Below are 11,164 nucleotides of genomic sequence, written 5' to 3' on the forward strand. Positions count from 1 at the left end.
AGTTCCAAAATGGATCAAGCAAAGAAAGGGTTCTTGCCTTGTTACAAGGTGTGAAATTGAGTAGGACTCAATGCCCGACCACTGCAGAAGATAGAGAGAAAATGAAAGATGTTCCCTATGCTTCAGCCATAGGCTCTATCATGTATGCAATGCTGTGTACCAGACCTGATGTGTGCCTTGCTATAATTTTAGCAGGGAGGTACCAAAGTAATCCAGGAGTGGATCACTGGACAGCAGTCAAGAACATCCTGAAGTACCTGAAAAGGACTAAGGATATGTTTCTCGTATATGGAGGTGACAAAGAGCTCATCGTAAACGGTTACGTTGATGCAAGCTTTGACACTGATCCGGACGATTCTAAATCGCAAACCGGATACGTGTTTACATTAAACGGTGGAGCTGTCAGTTGGTGCAGTTCTAAACAAAGTGTCGTGGCGGGATCTACATGTGAAGCGGAGTACATAGCTGCTTCGGAAGCAGCAAACGAAGGAGTCTGGATGAAGGAGTTCATATCTGATCTAGGTGTCATACCTAGTGCATCGGGTCCAATGAAAATCTTTTGTGACAATACTGGTGCAATTGCCTTGGCAAAGGAATCCAGATTTCACAAGAGAACCAAACACATCAAGAGACGCTTCAATTTCATCCGGGATCTAGTCCAGGTGGGGGACATAGAGATTTGCCAGATACATACAGATCTAAATGTAGCAGACCCGTTGACTAAGCCTCTTCCACGAGCAAAACATGATCAGCACCAAGGCTCCATGGGTGTTAGAATCATTACTGTGTAATCTAGATTATTGACTCTAGTGCAAGTGAGAGACTGAAGGAAATATGCCCTAGAGGCAATAATAAAGTTATTATTTATTTCCTCATATCATGATAAATGTTTATTATTCATGCTAGAATTGTATTAACCGGAAACATAATACATGTGTGAATACATAGACAAACAGAGTGTCACTAGTATGCCTCTACTTGACTAGCTCGTTAATCAAAGATGGTTATGTTTCCTAACCATGAACAAAGAGTTGTTATTTGATTAACGAGATCACATCATTAGTTGAATGATCTGATTGACATGACCCATTCCATTAGCTTAGCACCCGATCGTTTAGCATGTTGCTATTGCTCTCTTCATGACTTATACATGTTCCTATGACTATGAGATTATGCAACTCCCGTTTGCCGGAGGAACACTTTGTGTGCTACCAAACGTCACAACGTAAATGGGTGATTATAAAGGTGCTCTACAGGTGTCTCCAAAAGTAGATGTTGGGTTGGCGTATTTCGAGATTAGGATTTGTCACTCTGATTGTCGGAGAGGTATCTCTGGGCCCTCTCGGTAATGCACATAACATAAGCCTTGCAAGCATTACAACTAATATGTTAGTTGTGAGATGATGTATTACGGAACGAGTAAAGAGACTTGCCGGTAACGAGATTGAACTAGGTATTGGATACCGACGATCGAATCTCGGGCAAGTAACATACCGATGACAAAGGGAACAACGTATGTTGTTATGCGGTCTGACCGATAAAGATCTTCGTAGAATATGTAGGAGCCAATATGGGCATCCAGGTCCCGCTATTGGTTATTGACCGGAGACGTGTCTCGGTCATGTCCACATTGTTCTCAAACCGTAGGGTCCGCACGCTTAAAGTTACGATGATAGTTATTATGAGTTTATGCAATTTTGATGTACCGAAGTTTGTTCGGAGTCCCGGATGTGATCACGGACATGACGAGGAGTCTCGAAATGGTCGAGACATAAAGATTGATATATTGGACGGCTATATTCGGACACCGGAATTGTTCCGGGTGATTTCGGAGAAAACCGGAGTGCCGGAGGGGTTACCGGAACCCCCCGGGGAAGTATTGGGCCTTAGTGGGCCTGAGGGGAGAGAGAGGGCTGCAGCCTAGGAGGTGGCGCGCCCCCCCATGGGGAGTCCGAATTGGACTAGGAGGGGGGGGGCGGCCCCCCTTTCCCTCTCCCTCTCCCTCTCTTTCCTTCCCCCTCTTCCTTCCTAGTTGGACTAGGAAAGGGGAGTCCTACTCCCACTAGGAGAAGGACTCCCCCCTCTCCTTGGCGCACCAAGGGCCGGCCAGCCTCCCCCTTGCTCCTTTATATACGGGGGCAGGGGAGCACCCCTAGACACACAAGTTGATCCTCGTGATCGTTCCTTAGCCGTGTGCGGTGCCCCCCTCCACCATATTCCACCTCGGTCATATCGTTGCAGCGCTTAGGCGAAGCCCTGCGCCAGTAGAACATCATCATCGTCACCACGCCATCGTGCTGACAGAACTCTTCCCCGACGCTTTGCTGGATCGGAGCCCGGGGATCATCATCGAGCTGTACGTGTGCTAAGAACTCGGAGGTGCCGGAGTAACGGTGCTTGGATCGGTCGGATCGGGAAGACGTACGACTACTTCCTCTACATTGTGTCAACGCTACCGTTGTCGATCTACAAGGGTACGTAGATCACACTCTCCCCTCTCGTTGCTATGCATCACCATGATCTTGCGTGTGCGTAGGATTTTTTTTGAAATTACTACGTTCCCCAACAGAGGCAAGGTTGGCGGAGACTCTCGATCGTTCGCGGAGGTTGCTGCCTCGCCACCCATGGCGTTTGATGCGGGGCGCGGGATCCAGGGAGACCGGCGTCAAGGCGCGGATGCGGCCTGTGCGGGACACGGCATGGGTCGCGGCGCGGGGGGAAACGCTGGCCGTGGCAATGGTCGTGGCGGCGATAAGAACAAGTACTCCTGGAAGCGGAGCGAGGGCGACGGCGACCGCACCATCTCTGCCTCGTCCAATCCCACCTCCGCGGCGGCGGACACGACGCGCTGGGAGGCCGCTGCAACCACCAGGCGCCAAGAGCATCATGACGGTGGGATCTGGGTGGAGAAGCAGCAATCGGCGGCGGCGTCAGGGGACACTGGAAGCGGCTAGACCTCTTCACCAGTTCGTCGCCCCCGTGGAAAACAGAACATCATTCAGGTGCCTCCTACCAAGAACCCTAACTCCTACCCCATATGCAAGTCGAATGATCATCCTCCTGCTAGTTGTCCTCAAGTTTTCTGTGAGAGATGCAATAACTTAGGACATCTGGCCTCTGTCTGTACGGCGTTCGCTCCATGGGAGTGTATTGCCCCGATGTGTGCTTTTCAGTCAAAGGGGCAGGGGTTTTACTATATCCATGACTCTTGCACTGCTAGTCAGCTTAAGGAGAGGTCCAATAATATTATGGTTAGAATTGTTGAGGGGGAAACTTCGACTAGGCAGATGGAGTTGGATTTATCTGATTATCTTGCTACTGGATGGCGATGCTCTGCGCATGCCATTGGTCCTGGGGTTTATGTGGTGCGATTTCCTAACCCTCGTGCGGTTGCTCAAATCTGCTATGTGGGGAAAGTTACCCTGAAAACAAGTGGAGCTGTTATACATGCCACTCAATGGTCGTCAGTTGTGGGGTCTAAAGGTGTTATGGAAGTGGCTTGGGTGAGGGTGATCAATATTCCACTTGATAGGAGAAGTGAGAGGAATGTAGCTTTTGTGGCCTCGCTGGTGGGGATTCCTTTAGAGATCGATAAGGCAACTTTGCATCGTCCTGCTTCTGTTCGTGTGAAAATTGGGTGCAGAAATGTGGATGTGATGCCCGGGATAGCTGAGTCTGTCTTAGGAGGGCATTTCTATGATTTCGCTTATGAGGTAGAGCAGGTGCTGATCAGGGACCCTAACCGTGAACACAATGAGATACGGATGCCTACGAGTGATGATGGAGGGAAAAATGAAAAGAATAATCATACTACGAATTCTGGTTTGCAGATGGGCAGTACTTCATCTGGGCTTGGGGGGAAATCTCCTCCCATTCCCCAACATGTACCTGACCCGATGCGAGGATCTCAAGAAAGTGTGGAATCTGATGACTCCCTTCACACTTCACTGCTCATTGAAACCATGAAAAATGAACATGAGCAGAGAATGAAAGAGAAAGTAAGTACCCTTACCCAACACTCCTATAAAAAATAATATTGAATATAAGGAAATTGTGAAATCCTATTCTGATGTGGTCAAATCCTTGCCATAGGTTGTGGAGGTGGTGGGGCATCATGACTCAGCTCTGAAAGTAGTCAATGAATATAGGGTGGAGTCTCCTGAAAATATTGAGGTGATTCCCACCCCTCCTTTGGTCTCTGAGGAAAACTTACGCTTCAGCTTGAGAAATGTGCAGAGTAAACTGGAGCGTGTGGAGGACAAGGCTGCAGCTGCAACAAAGAAAAGGAACATGGAAGGTAACTATTCAAAGCATAACTCATTCGATACCTTGTCAGATCCAGTGCTTATGCTTAGGGCTATTAAAATGGGGGTGGATATACCTGATGCAAACTTTGCTAATATAGATATTTTAAGAGAGCTAGAAAGATCCAGAAATAGAGACTTCTGGGATGATAAAGATATTAATAAAGAGGATAGCAGTCGAATCCTGACGTTAACTAATGGAAAAGGAGACCAAACACCTTTGGACATGAAATGGAGTGAGGAAAATGAGCTGGAGGAGGAACCTTTTACTTTAGTTTGGTCTAGGAAAAAGAAGGAGAGAAAGGTGAATGTTATTATATCTAGACCTGTTACTATAAGTCAGAATGGTAAGAAAGCTCCTGTACGAGGAAATGGTAGCCCTACCATGCCCCCTGGTAGGAATGCCAAACGGGGGAGAAAATCCAATGTGATTAAATGAATGGTATCTTTTGGAATTGCAGGGGAGCAGGCAAAAAGGGGAGGAGTGCCTGCTTCTCTGACATGATAAAAGATCACTCCCTAGATTTCCTTTGCATTCAGGAGACTATGAAGAAGAGGTTCCTTCCTAAGAATCTCAGGAAAATAGACCCCGCGGATCATTTTGATTGGAACTGGATTCCGTCGATTGGCAAAGGGGGGGGGGGGGGGATCCTTTGTGGTGTTAAAAAGGAGACCCTGGAAGTTGTTTCTTGGATATTCCTGGTAGATTTTGTTTGTAGGCTAACCTTTATGATGTTAACCGTAAATTTGTTTGGGCTCTCATTACTGTGTATGGTGCAGCCCATGATGACAGTAAAGATGATTTCCTGACTGAACTAGCTGCGACGTGTGCCCACACTCATGTCCCGTACATAGTGGGGGGGGGGATTTCAATATCCTTAGAGAGGCTTGTGATAAAAACAAAATCTTGAATAGATCTCCTTATCTGGATAAATTCAATTCCATTATAAACTCTTCAAACCTTCGAGAGATTTATATGGGGGGTGGCAAGTATACGTGGACTAATAACCAAAAGCACCCTACTTTGGAAAAACTTGATAGAGTCTTGATGAGCTTTGATTGGGAGGACAAGTTTCCTTTGGTTACGGTTCGCAAACTAGTGAGGGATGTTTTGGACCACAATCCACTCCTTTTGTCCTCGGGAGAGGAGAGACAAAATAAACCTAAGTCACACGAGTTCAGATTCGAGCTTAGCTGGCTGTGTGATGAAAACTTTTACCACATTGCCAAGGAGATTTGGGAGCAACCTGTACGATCTGAAGATCCTATTGATATTCTTAATATCAAGCTGAAACGTCTCAAAAAATATTTTAAAGGATGGGGCTCGAACATATTTGGCCATGCCAAGAAGAGAAAAAAAGAAATTAAGAGGGAGCTAGAAGATATAGAGAGTAAAGAAGAGGAAGGACCTCTCGACCCTGAGTTATACGAGAGGAAAACTACACTTCAGGTAGAACTCAGCGAGATTTTGTTCAAAGATGAGCTGTATTGGCTGCAACATTCGAATGAACGCTGGCTCTTAAAAGGAGATCGAAACACAGCCTTTTACCACAGAGTGGCTAATGGCAAAAAGAGAAAAAATACGATCCAATCCTTTACAGATGGGGATGTTGTGATTGAGGGGACCACTAACCTTCTAGCTCATGCAACTGCATACTATAAGGAGCTATTTGGTCCCGCTAGTGGAAATCTTTTCCACCTATCCCCTGATATGTGGGCTGATAACGAGAAGTTAACTGAAGATGATAATATACTAATAACTAGTAGATTTACTGAAGAAGAAGTGAAAAAGGCTCTCTTCAATATGAAGAGCAATCGAGCCCCGGGCCCAGATAACATACCAGCAGAATTCTATAAACACTGCTGGGAGTTTGTGAAAGAAGATATTATGAAGTTATTCGATGCTTTTCACCATAATACATTGGATGTGGCTCGGCTGAATTATGGGGTGATTACCCTTATTCCTAAAATGAATGGAGCTAAAAAAATCCAACAATATAGGCCTATATGTCTGCTACGGTGCCCTTACAAACTTATCACCAAAGTGTTGGACAATAGAGCCTCCATGTTTGCAGATATTCTTATCAGCAAACATCAGAATGCATTCATAAAGCACAGAAACATTATGGATGGCATTTTAACCCTTCATGAAATACTTCATCTCACACACAGAAAAAAGAAAGTTGGTGTGGTGGTGAAACTCGACTTCGAGAAAGCCTATGATAAGATCAATTGGGATTTCCTCCTTGAATGCCACAGTAACAGGGGTTTTGGCCCAGTGTGGTGTGGATGGATCCAGAATATCCTTAAAAATGGAACCATTAATATCAAATTGAACAACGAAAAAGGTCCTTACTTCCAAAGCTTCAAAGGAGTGCGACAAGGGGACCCGCACTCACCTTTCCTTTTCAATATGGCTGTGGAAGCCCTATCCAAAATGATCCTAAAAGCTCAAAGAGAGAAATTGATAACAGGTCTGGCTTCGGACCTGATTGATGGGGGGGGGGGAAGCTATCCTCCAATATGCAGACGATACGGTTGTATGTTTCGAGCATGATAGAGGCCGCGGTTAACTTGAAACTCCTACTTTATTTGTTTGAGCTTATGTCAGGGCTTAAGATTAATTTTCTGAAAAGTGAAATTCTGTGTGTTGGGGGGGATGATGAGGTTCTTGTGTTTCATTCAGAACTCTTCAACTGCCAAATTGGCCACTTCCCTATGAAGTATTTAGGGGTGCCGGTGAGCTATTCTACCCTCCGTGCGATTGACTGGGATTTTGTTGATGACAAATTCCTTAAGTGTTGTGAATCCTGGATTGGTAATGCGGCCTCCTCAGGAGGAAGGTTGACTCTTCTCAACTCGTCCCTGACGAGCATTGTTTTCTTCTACATGTCTATGTTTATGCTTTCTAAGAAGAATATTGAGAAGCTAGATAAACATAGAAAAAAGTTTTTCTGGCAAGAGACTGACGGTCGGAGAAGATACCACCTGGTTAGATGGTCTAGGATCTGCAGATCCAAGAATAAAGGGGGTTTGGGGGTTAAACACTTACACAGACAAAATATCAGTCTCCTCACCAAATGGTGGTGGAAGCTGGAAACCCAACAAGGCCTTTGGCAGGAGATTATCCGTGCTAAATACTTTAGAAATGACACGGTTCCCTCGGTGAAGAGTAAATTTGGGGATTCCCCCATTTGGAAAGCTATTATGAAAGTAAAGGAAACTTATCTGGCAGGCAGAGAGGTGATTTTAAACACTGGGAATATAGCCAGAGCCTGGAATTATCCCATTAGGGGTGCTGCTCCCTTGTGTGTCAAATTTCCGATCCTGTTCAGTATTTGTAATACGAGCTTACTGTTGCTGAATTCAAAAAGTTTGAGGGTGGTGACCTTTTTAGAAGGAACCTGCATCCACCTCTGGTGGATCAATGGAATGATCTAGTTAAAGTGGTGAACTCTTCGCAATTGTCGGATGAGACGGACTATATTAGTTGGAGATTGGGAAAAAAGAAAGGTAAATTTTCGACCAAATCGGTCTATGCCTATTTGGAAAGAAACCTGGCGGGGTGTGATTTCAGATGGATATGGAAAGCAAAAATCCCCCTTAAGATTCAAATCTTTCTCTGGCAATTGTTCCAAGATGCAGTTTTGACTCGAGAAGTTATGAAAAAAAGGAAATGGGCAGGAAATCCCAAATGCTCGTTCTGCAATGAGGCGGAAACCTCACAGCACCTTTTCTTTACTTGTCCTGTTGCTCGGGTGGTTTGGAGGACGGTTGGGTGTGTGTTTGGCACATCGCTGTGTCCAAACAACCTTTGGCAGTTTTTCTCATGGTGTTACATTTTCCTTCCCGATGGGGCCAAGTTTTATACATTTGGTTTGGCAGCTATTTGTTGGGCAATTTGGACCCGTCGCAATCAGGCTACCTTTGAACATAAATCTCTTAAAAGTCCTTTTAATGTGGTTTATGCTGCTTGTGGCTTTTTGACATACTGGGCAGGTTTGATGGCTGGTGAGGATCGAGAGTCCATGGAGCGCGGAGCCAAGATGCTGAGATCGAATGCCTCGACGATGATGAGGATTTGTGCACCTCCATCGGTGACGAACTGAATCTACCCCACCAAGGCAGAATAGAGCTTCGAAACTGTGCGCAGCTGTTTGGTGGATCGCATTCCTGCGCGAGGGTCTTTTGCTCCCCTGTGTCTTGCCTGCGAGCAGGGCGTTTGTAGTACTGTTATGTTTCCTGTTGAAGTTTGTCTTGAACTGGTTAGGTCTAGTGGTTTGCGTGATGCTAGGTGTCACTGGGTTTTCGTCCCGTGATGGGCTGCTCGATGACGAGTGCTCATAGTGGGTTTCCCAGTGATGCTTTGATCTCGCCTTACCCCTTTCTCGTTTCCTTATGCTGTAGTCGCTTATGCTGGGTCGGTGTTCGCTGAACGTTGAACTTTGTATCTCCGTTATGCATTTAATGGAAAGGGGTTGTGGCCCGGGTCAAAAAAAAAATGCAATACAGCACAGCAGCTCAATTGGTTGTCCAAACACATGCATGCATGATAGTGGAAGCATTACGCCGTGAGGATGATCCGCCTCCTAGCTCTGCTTCGTGTTCCTTGACTTCATCCCGTGAGCCAGACGGAAGATGGAATCTACTCCACATGATAAAATTTATAAAGCAAACCAAGTGAAGAGAGCAACCTGGTGGCTAGAAAAAAAAATTAAAATGCTGGAGCACTTACCTGCAGGAAATGTTATGCAGCATGCAGCACACCTTCATCATCTCAACTTTCACAGGCTCAGATAATCGGAACGGATCAAAATGTAGGAAGGAGCACTTGAGCCAACATACCAGGCTTGAACAATCTGCAGGCCAACAAGCCGTGATGCTGTTCTCATCTGCTAATTCTCTTCCTGAGCCTACTCCATTTTTTTCTTTTTTTCGAAAAGGGGGTTTACCCCAGCCTCTGCATCAGAAAGATGCATACGGCTCATATTATTAAAAGGATAATCCAGTAACAAAGTCTCCAAGTGTCCTAATGCAAAAATAAACAAAAGCTCAAAAGAGCTAAAACCCAAAGCCACAACCGGCTGGCAAATACAATAGGAGCACTGCATGCCTATCCTATTACATGACCGACATCCAAACTGGTTGAAAATATCCCGAGCTACCATCTCCCATCGGGTAGACGCAGTAACCAAACATCGGTCACATCGGTCATTTCAACTGTCACAGCCATATTGCCATGACATATCCTGAAACGCACTTGACAATTGAATTGATTGCTGCCCAAACACGGCACCTGTCAAAACCATACAACTTGTATGATACAGATCATGCATGTTTGCAGATCTTTCCTTGAGGTTACAACAGCCAACTCAATGTCAAGGATAGACATCACAAATAGTCCTCATACAGCTATGGTATTGTGTACTCATCAACCCATGAAAGCTTCAGGTTACAGAAAAGCAACTGAAAGAATACAAATCACAAACACCCCGTCTCCATGAAGCTACATTATTAATGAATGGTTTTCTCAATCACAAAAGCTTACTGTCACAAAAGCTTATTAAAAATTGTCTTTGCCACATATATGGCACCGAAAACAATTTGTCAGTCCAACTTCTAATTCATGTTTTTGCAGCATCGCTTCACTTTAGCTGTCGTATACAATTCTGAATTGCTGTACTATACCCACTTGCCAAGGTACACAATTCTGAATTCCAGGTGCCAAATCAATTCTTACAAACACTCCAGGCGTACTATCATCTCCCCACTCTGTTACGCTCCGCTCTTCTCTTCCTTTCTCCAAGCAGAGCAGAGTAGAGCAACCAACACAATAGCTACCATGACTTATCCCAACAGCTGCAACAACTAAATCAACCATGACCAGACACCCATTCTGTTTGCAGATTCTTCAGGTTACACAAATCAACTAAAAGAATATAAACCACGAATAGATTTTACATACACCCGATGCAGCTAGCTACATCATTATTACTCTCTCAACCGCATAAAAGCTTTGCTGCCAATAATATGAAGCACAGAGCACTTGTCTTATCCAAATACATATGGCAATGACTCATAATTTGGTCGATCGAATGTTTAATTCATCTTCTGCAGTTCGGCTGCAGCATCACTTCAGCCTTTGGCTCCATTATCATGCGCCCTCTCCTTTCCTCGGTCTGATGTTTGTGGTCGCTGGGCTTGCAGTTCCTTGTTTTCATCTCCTGGACCGGACGAAACTACTGCTGCAGCTTCTTTTTTCTCCTCCGCGGCCATTGTGTGGACTAAGCAAGCATAAGAAAGATGTAGTAATTAATACAAGGGAATTACAAATAAAGTACATAGACAAAGCTAGCGGTCAAACAAACACATCAAGAGTTGTGTCGATTTACCTCCAGATCCGGTCAAGTACTGGGACAATATATCCCTCACCCTGACAGCATCCTCATCTCCTACCTGCCGCACTTGCCCGATGTAATTCACCTCCTCCATGCCCGCAACTTCCTCCTCCTCTACCTCCTCCATGTCTATCACTATATTATGCAAGATGCAACACACATCGATTGTTTCCATAACTGGGAATGAACCGACACCTCTGTCCAGTGTTGGAGTTAAACACGTCTCCGTCTCCTAGCCGGCTCGGACTAGGACTCAGTCACCTGATAGGTTTACGTATAGGCTAGCTATACTAGTATAAATATGTAACCACCCCTTGTAATCTTTGTACCGTGAGTTGAAATAAAACACAAGGCTCGATACGAGCCTTTGGCAATACTTGGCCAGCCTCCTCGTGTGCGTACGTGTGTGTAGTGCAGGCCGGCCGTATCAATCAGCCGGTTGCTGTCTACGTGCGTGTTCGG

This window comes from Triticum urartu, chromosome 7 (assembly GCF_003073215.2).
Source record: "Triticum urartu cultivar G1812 chromosome 7, Tu2.1, whole genome shotgun sequence".
Lineage (NCBI taxonomy): Eukaryota > Viridiplantae > Streptophyta > Magnoliopsida > Poales > Poaceae > Triticum > Triticum urartu.